Source organism: Furipterus horrens, unplaced genomic scaffold (assembly GCF_987537825.1).
Source record: "Furipterus horrens unplaced genomic scaffold, mFurHor1.1.pri manual_scaffold_3, whole genome shotgun sequence".
Lineage (NCBI taxonomy): Eukaryota > Metazoa > Chordata > Mammalia > Chiroptera > Furipteridae > Furipterus > Furipterus horrens.
This window is the reverse complement of record NW_028327173.1, coordinates 203,195,282-203,208,348: the sequence shown is the minus strand read 5'-3', so window position 1 is coordinate 203,208,348 and position 13,067 is coordinate 203,195,282. Positions and strand designations below refer to the sequence as shown.

The 13,067-nt window shown below is 39.6% G+C and overlaps 1 protein-coding gene across 1 annotated transcript in view; it reads left to right on the top strand.

Annotated features, from left to right (window-relative positions):
* Positions 1-4,941: 4,941 nt before the first annotated feature.
* The window catches only part of TC2N (tandem C2 domains, nuclear), a 40,187-nt gene continuing 32,061 nt past the window's right edge, over positions 4,942-13,067 (top strand). The window contains exon 1 of the mRNA XM_090271312.1: positions 4,942-4,977. The gene's annotated coding sequence lies outside the window, so the exon portion shown is untranslated. The remainder of the gene's footprint in view (positions 4,978-13,067) is intronic.

Here is a 13,067-nt window from a genome sequence, read left to right as displayed (position 1 = left end):
ACCAGATATTTTTTCCATTGTTATCTTAGCATTAGTGGGTACCAGTCACCCAGGAAAGAATATAATGGGAAAAGGGGAAAGAAGAAAAAAAGTCATCCCACCACAAATAGTCCCTAGTTTATTAAACTTATGTGTCCTGTAGATCAATATGTAAACTCCTTAGTAAGATATCCAAGAGCATACAGGACCTCTCTTCTCATGCCTATCTTCTATCACTCCTCAATATACATTCTATATTTAATAACACTAGGCCTCCCAAGGGCGACTCAGGGAAATTCTTCAAAGTGTAAGAAGGAGACAGACAGTGGCTGATAAAGGTGATGAAGATGATGTGATGGGTGACTCTATGCCTCTTTTCAAGTCAAGATGTCATCATTCTGATCAGGTGGCCTTCTGAGAGTGAGAGCGAAGAGCTGTGTATCCATAAAGATTTTTCTTCATCCATTTGGGACAAACTTAAAGTCTTAATGACCTTAATACCTTCTTTGATAAATTCTCAAATTCCATGTTTCCCATGCCATGTCTAGAGCCGGAGATGACATTTTCTAGTGTTTTATGTAATCTGTATGTCATAATTTATGACTGTGTTAATCAGGGTAAGCAAAGCTAACTGATGGGAAACAATTCCCAAATATTATGAGTTCACACAATAAATTTCATTTTTCACCTGCGTCATAGTCCAATTAAGCTTAGTGAATGGTGGCGGGAGGTTTGTTCCATGAAGTCAGTCAGTGACCAGAACTTCTTCCATCTAGTCTCATTATCAGCATTAGCAATGGTTAGCAATGGTTTAGCAATGGTCCCGGGTAGTCAATGAATGGGAAGAGAGAGAGAGTGTGGAGAAGCCTCACCAGTTCTTAGTTGCCTAGGTCAGAAGTGAAACTCTACTTCTGCTCAAATTCCATTGGTGTGAACTGGTCACATGGCCTTACCTAAATGTAAGGGAAATGCACAAAGGACTTTAGTTTTGTACCCAGAAAGAGGAATTGAGGTTGGTGAGCATTCATGAGTCTGCTGAAATGTCACTTCGTCTCTGAAGCAAGTGCTTAGGACTGTACCTGGTATAAAATAGACACTCAGAAATACTTGTTGAACAAGTAAATAAATAAATAGATACCCATGTATAAGTTTTTCCTGTTGTTTTTCTAAGGCTGAAAATGGAAAGGGAATAATTTGAGGGGAAACAGAAATCCGTCCGCCCTCCCTACCCCTGCATTGTAGTCATATGATCATTTGTATTTGTGAAATTATTTTGCAAGCACTCCAGGAATTCATATATATTTTTTAAAGATTTGTTTTTCCTTCAACAAATATTTTAGTGCTTTCTTTGTGTCAGGTGTTATGCTATGTGTTCAGGAAACAGGTGGAAATCCTAATTCCTGTCTATTGGCAATTCACATGAGATGAGTTTGGTAGGAAAAGGAAAAACAAATCAATATTCACAGCTATTGTATAGGTGCTATGACAGAAAATGGATGGATTGTGGTGGGAACATTGATGAAGGACTCTGAATTCATTCTAGGCTGAGTGTTGTGGCACTCTATCTTCCAGAGAGCCGATACATCAGCTGAATGAACATGAATTTGCCAGTTGGTACCCATAAAATAGAGTTGAGGGAAGCAGTAGTGTGAATTTGGCAATTTAGGGAACTACAATTGATTCAGAAGGTCAACAGTGTGGGTGGTGGGTAGTAAGAGGTGAGCCTGGAGAGGTAGGGCTGGACTGAGAGTTGCAAATCATTTATAAATTGCACTGAATGAAGGAAGAATGAAAGGGGATTAGGACAGGGATTAAGTGATTTGTCTCTATCAACTGAATGAATCAATCTGCACAGCAAAATGTAAGCTGCCCTCTTGCCCACATCAGCCCAAATCTATTTTTGGCTTCAGATCTTCCTCAAATAATGTAAGACATTAATATTAAAAACATTAATGTTTAATATTAAAAAGCAAGCCAACAAAAAACAAAAACTCCCTCCGAATGTTGCACAACCATCCTTTTGTGGGAAGAGGTTAACCACTGGGGCCACAAAGAAAGGTTTATGTACAATACAGTACCCACCATTTATGTCAATGTAGCCTCGCCTCTGAAAGCGGAACAGGAAGGAGGCCCATTTCAAGGAAAATAAAGGAAGTGGTTTCATTGTTTTCGAAGAACTATTTCCGTCAACAGAGTGGATTATTCTAAGGAATTCTTTTTAGATGGAAGACGGAAGAAAACTAAGAACAATTTGGCAAGCTCTTGCTCTTGGAACTTCCGCATCAGCAAAAAGGTTGTTAAGGTTGTTGAGTTAGGGCACCAGAGACTCAGTCCAGTTCCATAAGCACCACTGAGCATTCACGCATTATTCATTCATTCTTCATTCATTCAGCACATCTGAGTGACAGTTTTGTGCCCTGAACTATGACATCAGGTGTCGCAGGGAGTAAAAGATAGGTAAAGGTCCTTGTCCTCTCTCTCTCTCTCTCTCTCTCTTTCTCTCACCCCCATTTGATCCTTAAATAGAACACATCATACACCTTTAAAAGGCCTTCGAGTCTGAAGTCCAGAGTCAATCTTGACTTTATTCTTGGACAGCCACTGTATGTTTGATCCTCAATACCTTCAACTGTAAGATGAGGATAATTACAGTTACATCATAATTGTGAGCATTAACAGAGATGACTCATGTGAAAGTTTTGTGTAAACAGTACAGAACTTTGCAAACATTTGTAATAGAGTGAAAAATTATTTAAGGTAAATGTACTTGGACTTTAAAGCGGTGTTTATCAAAGTGCATTGGTTGAAACACTAATGCCCTGGGATTGTAACAGGCATTTCTCAAGAAGAGAGTTGAGTGGTCTCTAGGGAGGTAAAACTTAACCCTCTTAAGGTTTCTGACTAGAAATGAGAATTAAATTGACATAGACTAATAGGAGCAAAGTATGTAGATTTTTACAGGCACAGGAGAGTACCAACAGGAAATTGAAGACCCAAAGAAGCAGTTAGAGCTAGACATTAACATACTATGTTGGACAAAAAGTAGTGAATAGTGAAAAATGCAAGAAGACCAAGGGGCTTGAGCTATGGCAGTTAATCGTGTAGGGACTAGGAAGGTAAGAGTCAGTTTAGCAAAGTTTCTATATATTTCCCTCATCCTTCAACTCCCATCTCTGGAGATCAGAATGTTTCTTTCCTTCTGGTATTTGGAGGACATCCTTCACACTGGAGTTTCATTTGCTTTCAGGAAGAAAAAGGAAGGTCTTATGCCAAAGTGGCATGTTTTGGGGTGACACAGTCTGCCAACCTTCAGGTCAAATAAATTTCAGAAATGCAGGATGGTCCCAAGTAAAACAGTTTTCAGGCCTGGGAATGTGTCACCAATCTCAAGGAGAGCAACTATACAGGGTGGGCAAAAGTAGGTTTACAGTTATTGGTACAGAGGATAATACAATACTTAATAATACAAGAATAAACTGTGTTTTATATAGTCATACTGTAAATCTCAGAGAAGGAAAACTCTGACTCCAAAAAACCTCCGCTGCCTTGCGGCATACCTCTTCAGGGGAAAGGCTAAGGGAGTAAACCCCGACAGAAAATCCGGAGCCGGAGTCCCTAAGGCGGTTTGACGTTGTAGTCAACACCGGCAACTCCTGCGGCGCACCTGAAGCCAAGCTGTATTGACTCCGTCTTTCCCTTGGACCCTTCAGCTGCGAAGAGAGGGGGGGTCTGCTGCATGGGCAACAGCAGACCCTCCATATCACCCTGCCCAGGCTCTGTAGCTTCAGCTCCACTGGAGAGGACACTCCAGCGTCATCGCAAGATGTCGATTCAACACAGGAGGAGACAGATACCGTGTCACTCCCGAGTCGGACTGCACAGCCATTCTCGGCAGTGCAGATAGACTCTTAAGAAGCTACACCATCGTCTCTCGAGACGGACGGCTGCCGACGACGACTGTAAATCTACTCTTGCCTACCCCTGTATTGTTTCTTTCCCTAGATTAATTCTATCCCCTTTTTAGTATCTCTAGGATCTGGAGATGAACAGAACCCACTTGGGGAAAGACTCCTCTACAGGATGGAAAGTATGACCTTTATTTCAATTCATAATCCATTGGCCTCTCAAAGGCTGAACTACTAATTAACAGATAATCTAGGAATTCATTCAACAACTTTCCAACTGCAGAGTTAAGATTCCCACTACGGGAGGCAAAAATGACAAGGGCCAGCCAACTCCTTGCCAAGATGGTAGTTCCAGCACACAACGGGGACAGGGCCACTGCAGCTGATACCTTTAGGATTCTTTTCAGCAGACCTACTGCGGGCAAGGTGCTAGTAGATGCAAAACCACAGAAGTGAAGAGATGCAGGCTGATTATCAAAGACATTATAATTAGGATATAGATACTATAGTCCAGTAAGGTTACAACTAAGAAGGTTCTGTGCTTTCAAAAGGAAAAAAAAAAAAAAAAAGGTGCAGAAATATCTCTGGCAAAAGAAACTACTCCTTCTTCCCGGATTCAAAGTGGTTCATCTGGCCAATGGCTTTCCCTCTATACCCCTTCTATCTTTTCTCTCTCTTCTCATTCCTCAAAATACTCCAAACTCTGCCTGGCTTCATCTTAGACTTTCCCAAAGGGAGTCGCTAAGAGTTGGGACTTGAAGAAGCAGAACAGGAGAAATGAGTCCACAGCGCAGGCGCAGCGCACTCAGGTAGGAGACCCAGGGCCCTGCCCGGCCCGCCCCTCCTCGTGCGCAGCCCACGAGCAGCAGGGGGTGGGGTGGGGGTGGGGCAGACCTGGGGGAAAGGGGGCGGGGCCTCGAGGCGCTGCTGGGAGAGGTGACCTGAGACTTGGTTACTGGGGGTGGTGACTGCAGAGCGTCCACTCCCTGGAGCAGGTAACCCGCCGGGGCCACGCGGCACCGCCTCACCGCGGTGTGGAGCAGGGGCGCCCCGAGAGCCAGGACCCTGGCGTGGGAGGAAGCCGAGGACTCAGGTGCGCTTCCCCGGGCGCGCATCGTGGTGCGGGCCTCCAGTGGCCGCTGCCCTGGCCTCCCGGGTCCTGTGCGCAGGGTCGGGTGGGGGAGTGAGAGCGACCCGGCCCCCAGCGAGCAGACCCCTTGTCCTGCGCCTCTCGGGGCTGAGTGTCCTACGACTATTCTGCAGGGATTTTTTTTTTTTTTTTGTCTCCTTCAACTTTTTTTTAACGTCTCCTTCGTTGGGGGCCCAGGTGACTGAGTCTCCTCCAGCGGCTCGCGCTCTCCGGAGGCCCGGGAGAGGCTTAGGGGTCGTTGGACAGCCGGGATCACCGTGGCTTGGAAGGCAGTGACTCGCCCTGTGGAGCTGGTGGGTTGTGGGGTTACCGGTCCACTCAGTGGGACGCCTGGACGGGAAGGCGGGGAGACTGGCCCAGGGTTCGAGCTTCCGAGGACTGGCCCCAGGCGGAGAGTTTCTGAAACTTTTCGAAGCGCAAAGAGGTGTTAAAACGTCAGTTTCCTATGGTTTTTGCAAAGACACAAACGATCTACCCAGCTAGATTTTAGATTTGGCATCTATTCCTCCCAGTGTTTTCTTTTTCTTTTTTTCTTTCTTTGCTATGGTTTCCTTTAAATAAAGGAATATACCGTTGCACGCAGACGTCCAGGTATAGGCCAGAAAGATGCCAAGCCAAAAACATTGGTTCCTGTAGAATATTTAAAATACAGCATGTGAAAGGATTGCTTTTGTATTCAAAATAATATACTGATTCTAACTTCAGGTGGACAGTTAATGGAGTTATGTTAAAAAAAAGAAGCCTGGAAATACTGAGTGTTAATAATACCATTTCCTGTTTACCAATTTAGTATTTTGATATGTAACTTTATCAAGGTTAAAAGTTGCTTTTTTAGAAGGAAATGTTGATATTGCTTGCTTTTAAGAGCTGGGATTCGAGAGTTGCTTTTTATCATCTTTTCGTATTTTGTAGTTTTTGCTAATAACTATGAGTTGTCTTCATAACTGGAGGAAAGACTTCATAAAACTTTGCTCTTTTTTTTTTTTACCCTTTAAGAAAAGAATTTTAAGTATCTCTTGTATTTTATTGGCTCCTCTTGAATTATAATAAACCATTCAATTCATAATATTTAATTTATAAATAAAACTAGCAAATCGATAGACTAATTCTGATTGAGAGAAAGTGAGTTGGAGATTCTTGCAAGACGCCTGGCAAAGCTGCCTCGTTGGCAGTGGACTGATAATGTATCGGTGTGTCGGGAATTTCTGATGTCAGGATCCGCCTTGTAGATGTTGGAAGCATCTGGTGGTGGAAGTTACTTCTGTGAGAGTGGAAGAAATCATTCAAGTGAGTAAGAAGAGAGGAAGACCAAGGGCGGGGAATGCCAGTATTTAAGATGCAGGTGGACACAGTCAAGGAAAAGAGGAGGAAAACTAGCAGACGATAGTGTCATAGGAGCCAGGAGAGGAAGGAGGTTTAATGAGAGAAATCTCAGAGTCAAACGAGTCAGAAGAAGCAGAAAGAAAAGATGTTGGCTTTGCTGGTAAGGACGGGGGTCACTGATCTCAGCAAACATGATTTAAGAGAAATGATAATGCTGGAGGCCAAATTTGAGTGAATTTGAGGAGTAAATAGAGGATGAAAAAAATAAAGAGAGTGGGCGTTGAATCCTTATTTTTTTCAAAGGAGTGAGGGGGTGGTAGAGGGGACTGTGTAGTCAGATTGGAAAGAACGTGAGGAAAATACCTTTACGTCCAAGTGCGTCTCACAGCGTCCTTCCTCTCTCCTGGTTAAGTGGCAAAGGCTGAGAGCACGCAGCCAAGCATATGGCTGGAACTGCAGGGTTGTGAGTGTTTCATCTCCCCCCACGCAGATGGTGAACACTGTTTTAGTGGCATTCAGGGCTGTTGGGTTCAGGTGTTATCAGTGTCCAGGTCACATTGTAACCGTTGGACTGTATTTCACCTGTGTTCCAGTGCTTTTGACTCTCAATTTACTTTTAACTCAGGTGATCCTCTCATATGTGTCTCAGTGACGCTTCTAAAACTCTTACGTAGAAATCATACGTTTTGACTAAATCGGAATCCATGAGGCAGACAGGTTAGGGCCTTTGCTTCAATTATTGTTATGCATTCCAGGGAAGATACTCAGAGATTAAAATTTCTTCGTAATGAACTCCCATACGCGTCTGGTAGTAGCGTACATTGGTGTGATCATTTTCCAGAATTCCGGCAGTACGTACTGAAGGGAAATATGTGTGTAAATCATGCCCAAACCATACCTGACCAGATTCTAGAAAATGCCAGTTAATCTAACGTACGGAAGACAGATCAGTGGTGACTCAAGGATGGGGGCAAGGGAACGTAAGGCGGGGCAGTTAAAAAGGGGATGAGGCAACTTTGCAGGCTGATGGCTGTATTCATTTCCTTGATTGCGAAGATGCTTTCATCGATGTATACATATCTATGACTTATTTAATTGTACCTTTTAAATATGTGCAATTTACTGTAAGTCGATTGTACCTCAATAAAGCTATAAAAAAGAGGAAATAGAAGTAGAGAGTGGAAGAAAATACACCATTTACGCACTAATATACCGTTGACCCTTGGGCAATGTGGAAGTTGGGGTGCTGACCTCTAGTGCCATCAGAAATCATTGTATAAATTTGCCTGCCCCAGAACCGAACTGCTAATACCCTACTGCTGACAGGAAGCCTTCCCGATAACACAGGCGGTGAACCCCTATTTTGTATGCCATATGTATTATATACTGTGTTCTTATACTAAAGTCATAGAGAAGAGAAAATACACTTAGAGTATTTATTGAAAAATATCCGTGTGTAAGGGGACTGATGGCTGTTCAAAACCCGTGTTGTTCAAGGGTCAGCTGTATTTCTTTTTTCCTCTCTCCCCTCCCTTCTGCAAGAGTCTCCTTAGCTTGCTTTCTACAAGTGGAGCTTTGCTAGGCAAGCCCAGCTTTGCTAGGTTATCCTGGATTGTTTTATAAAGTGGTTGTACCAGTTTATACTCTCACAAGCTGTGTGTTAAGTGTTTGCTTTGTTCCCTTTCTCAACAACACTGAGACCTTTGTACAATAACATTTGTATTTAACTGAATTTTTTCTCTTCAACAATCTGGTGGGTGAGGCAATGTTAGCCCACGGGGGGTGAATTTACATTTCCTGCGTTACTAACGATGTTGAACCTTTTATAATTCCTCTTCTAGGGGATGGCTATACATGTCTTTTGCCTAGTTTTTATTGTTTTAAAAAATCTTTTACAAGTTGATTTCTAAAGGTCTTTTTTTAAAAAAATATATTGTATTCTGCGTATATTAACCCCTTGTCTGTTATACATGTGGCAAGTATCCTTTTCCTAGTAAGTAGCTTGTTTTCTTACTTTCTTTACAGTGGTTTTGATGGACATATTCTATAGTTTAATGTAGTTGAATATGCCCCCCCCCCTTTTCGTTATGGTTCATGCTTTTGGCATCTTGTTTAACAAATGTTTCCCTTTCCTGAGGTCATAGAGATGTAGTCTGATATTTTCTTCTAAAAGCTTTAAAATGTTGCCGTTTATATTTATGTCCTTAATACGTGTGAAAATGATTTTTGTGTGGTGTGACGTGGGACGATCTAGTTTTTTCCTCCCGGATGGGTAATCTTTTTTTCCAGTCTTATTTATTTTCCTTTCGATGACCTGTAAGTATCATGTCAAGTTCCCATATATGTGTGCATGTGTCTGCTGTTTTTTTCCTTAGGCCTCCTTGCTGCAATCTTATTTACATGAGTCGTATAAAGAGCCTTGATACCTAAGAGAAAAGCCACCCACCCCGGCTTCTTTTAAAGCGAGACTCCCCTTCAAATTTGTGTTTCATTTTTTCTAAAGTAAACTTTTTATTTTATTAGCTATTTAAGTCTTAATTAGCGCTACAGAAATCACCTTAGGTTACATCTATACTGAAGCTATTTTAATGTAAGTTCTGTCAGACTGTCTTGAGTTTTTGCAAATCCTACCCTAACTCACTAGAGTTAATTTTAACTTGAAAAGAAAAGAGTGGTTTGTCACTTGGGGGGATTATAGTTAAGATACTAGAAAAACCGTTCACACTGAAAATAGCCAAGAATGCTGTATTTAAAAAAAAATTAAATGGTAGTTAGGAATTGGTATGTTAAAACCTAAGAGAAAGCTGAAAATCTGAGAGGCTGAAGGAGCCCTTGTGTCTTATTTGGGAGAATTTGATTGGATAAGGGTAAGAACTTGGTGGATTTGCAGGATGGGAGGCCTAGTGAGAAGTCAGCACAGAGCTTAGGCGAAGGTAGCTAACCAGGGACTTGCTGCCCATGATTCTGGGATCCCAAAGATCTGTGATGTCATGTAAAAGATGAAAACTCACTCTACCTCCTTCAAGGACCTGCAGTGAAAGTTGCCTTGATGCCAAGTAAAACAGGGGAAAAAAAAACCTGTCCTTGGGAAGTTGAAGCCACCAGACCATGGGAGAAATTTACATCACCGTGGTGGTCTTAAAAAGTTTCAAAATGTGAATTTTTAAAATTCTTTTTTATGGACATGTAATTCACATACCATACAATCATCTTTTTAAAATGCACAATTTAGTGTTTTGTTTTGTTTTTTACATATTCACAAAGTTATGCAACCGTCATTACTATCTAATTCCCAAACATTTTCATCACCCTGAAAAGAAACCATATACTCATTATTGGTCAATCCTTATTTCTTCCCCTCCTCCAAACCCCAGGAAGTGACTAGTCTACATTCTGTCAATTTGCTTATTTTGGGCATTTCCTATGAATGAAATCATACAATATGTGCCCCTTTTGGTGTTGCTTTGTTCACTTACCATAATGTTTTTGAGGTTTATTCATGTTGTAGCATGAATCAGTACTTTATTTTTATGCCTGAATAATATTCTGTTACATAAATATACCACATTTTGTTTTTCTGTTCATTAGTAATGGACATTTGGATTGTATCTACTTTTTGGCTGCTATGAGTAATGTGCTGTGGACATTTGTGTGGAAATCGATATTTCAATCTCATAGATATGTTTCCCTAGTAGTGGAATTCCTGGGTCATATGTTAACTCTGTGGTTAAGTTCTTGAGGAACTACCAAATTGTTTTCACAAAGCAGCTGCACTGTTTTTCATTTCCTCCAGTATATGATGGTTCCAGTCTCCACATCCTCGCCAGCTCTTCTTTGTCTGTCTTTTTGACTAGAGCCATCCTTGTGTGTGTGAAGTGGTATCTCATTGTGGTTCTGATTTGCATTTTCCTAATGACTAATGATGTTGAGAACCTTTTCATGTGTTTATTGGCCATTTGTTGATCTTTTCTGAAGAAATATCTATTCACATCCTTTGCCCATTTTAACATGGGGTTATTTGTGAAAGCATGAATTTTGAATCATCTGGTAAGCAAATGCAACTATTCTCGTAGGCATATACTTTCCATCTTTGACTTGGAGTTTTGAAGTCAATGATCATTAATTTATTGCCAGAGATAACCCAAGTGCACAAAGAAATAAGACAACTTGTGCAAGAATCAGCAGAAACAATAAATAATTAGAAGTAAACTTACAAAAGCTTTATGTATTGGAATTAGCAGTCACAGATTATTAAAATAACTATAATGGGCTATTTAAGTATATAAAAGACAGGTTTAAAAATAGATGGAGGGAGCTTAAAAGTGACAGAGATACAGAACTGGTTAAAAAAAGAACAATGTAATTTCTATTCATGAAAAATTCAATAATAAAAACTCAAAACTCATTTGTTGCATTTAACCACAGATTCTGGAATATAGAGCAGAATAAATAATTCAGAACACAGCTCAAAGAGACAGAAATGGAAAATATAAGAGATTAAGAGACACGGAAATTAGAATGATCAGAAGGAGAAGTTATAGTGAGGAAGTCTAATAAATTGGAGTTTCTGGAGGAAAAAGAGAATAGGCAAAGCAATGTTTAAAGAGATAATGAAAGAGGATTTTTCAGAACGGGAAAATCTACCAGTACTGGTGGAAAGACATCAACCCACAGATGGGTTATTCCTTGATTGCTGAATAATATTTCATTGTATAGATACAGTATACTGTATTTTTCGCTCCATAAGATGCACTTTTTTTTCCCCCACAAAGGTGCGGGGAGATGTCTGTGCATCTTATTGAGCAAATATTGTGTCACAGACCGTGATGTGTATTACCTGACCTGTCAGTGAAGGATGAAACGGTTGTACGGTCATTCAAAAAACATGGCATTAGCAATGCCTTAGATGGAACTGAAGACAGTATCATATATGAAGATAGCAAAGAAAGTGATATCAGTGTTTGTGAACAACTGAGCTTCATAAATTCTGACACTAGTGATGATGAGTTCTTGGGGTTCCCAGAAAACTAGAAGAGTACTTGAACCTTAAAGTGTCTCCACATTTGTTAATGACAGTGATGATAGTTCTTAATACTCCTGTTGACTGCTGTTCATTTTACATGGTTGAAATATTATTCTGTTATATCTTATTAAATATTTTAGTACACCATTTGGTTTAGAATTCTTTTTTTTATTGTTTTTTTCTAGACCTAGATGCATCTTATGGTCAGGCGCGTCCTATAGTGCGAAAAATACAGTAATTTGTTTATTTGCCTGTTGATGGACATTTGATAGTTTGGGGCTATTTCAAGTAGAGCTACTATGAACAGTAGTGTATAAATCTTTTTTCTTGACCTGAGAATGGAATGTCTTGATCATATAAAGTAGGTGTGAGCTTTATTTAAGAAACTGCCAAACCATTTTATATTGCAACCTGTTTAATATGAGAGTTCTACTTCTTCTACATGTTTGCAAACTCTTGAATGACCCATCTTTGCATTTTTTTTCCTTTTCAGTAACTGTGTAGTGTTATCTCATTGTAGATTTAATTTGCATTTTTCTAATGACTAATGGTGTTGGACATACTTTCCTGTGTTATTTTATCTTCTTATATATTTCTTTCTAGAAGTGTCTGTTCAAATCCTTTGCCTATTTTTAAATTGTGATATTTTTCTTTTATTATTGAGTTGTAATAGTCCTTCATATATTCTAGATATAAATTCATTATTGGGTTTATGATTTGCAAATATCTTTTCCTAGTCTTTGAACTCTCTTTTCACTTTGTTGATGGTGTCTTTTGAAGCACAAAGTTTTAAACTTTGATTAATATGTCAAAACTTTGATATTTGATTTAATATATCTACATTCTCTTTTATTGCTGTGCTTTTGGTGTCGTATCTAAGAAATCCATGCCTAACCCATGTTCACAAAGAATTAATTAGATCTTTGTTTTCTTCTAGGAGTTTTGTAATTTTAGCTGTTACATGTAGGTGATAAATTTTGAGTTAATTTTTGTATACAGTATGTGGTAGTCATCCTTTTTTTTTTTTTTTTGCATGTGAGTATCCATTTGTCCCAGCACCATTTTTTGAAAAGACTACTATTTTATCTTTAAAATTTCTTGACACCTTGATTGACCATAAATGTAAGGGTTTATTTCTAGGCTCTCACTTTTATCCCATTGATTATATGTCTGTCCTTATGCCAATGTCACAGTCTTAATTACTATTGCTTTGTGGTAAATTTTGAAGTTAAGAAGTATATCTTCCAACTTTGTTCTTCTTTTTCAACATTGTTTTGACTGTTTTGTTTTTTGCATTTCCACATGAATTTTAGGATCACTGTTTCTGTAAAGAAGCTGAAAGTGATTGTGTTAAACCTGTGGAAAATTTGGGGAGTATTGCTATATTAATTATATTAAGTCTTTCAATTCATGAAAATGGGATGTCTTTTCATTTATCGAAGGCTTCTTTAATATCTCTCAATGATGTTTTGTAGTTTTCAGTGCACAGGTCTTACACTTCTCTTGTTAAAGTATTCCTAAGTATCTTATGGTTCTTTTAGTTGTTATGAATAGAAGGGATTTCTTAATTTCCGTTTTGGGTTGTTCATTTTTAGTGTATAGAAATACAACTAATTTTTGTAATCAATCTTACCTTTGCAACTGCATGCAACTTGTTGATTATTCCTAATAGTTTTTAGTGGATTCC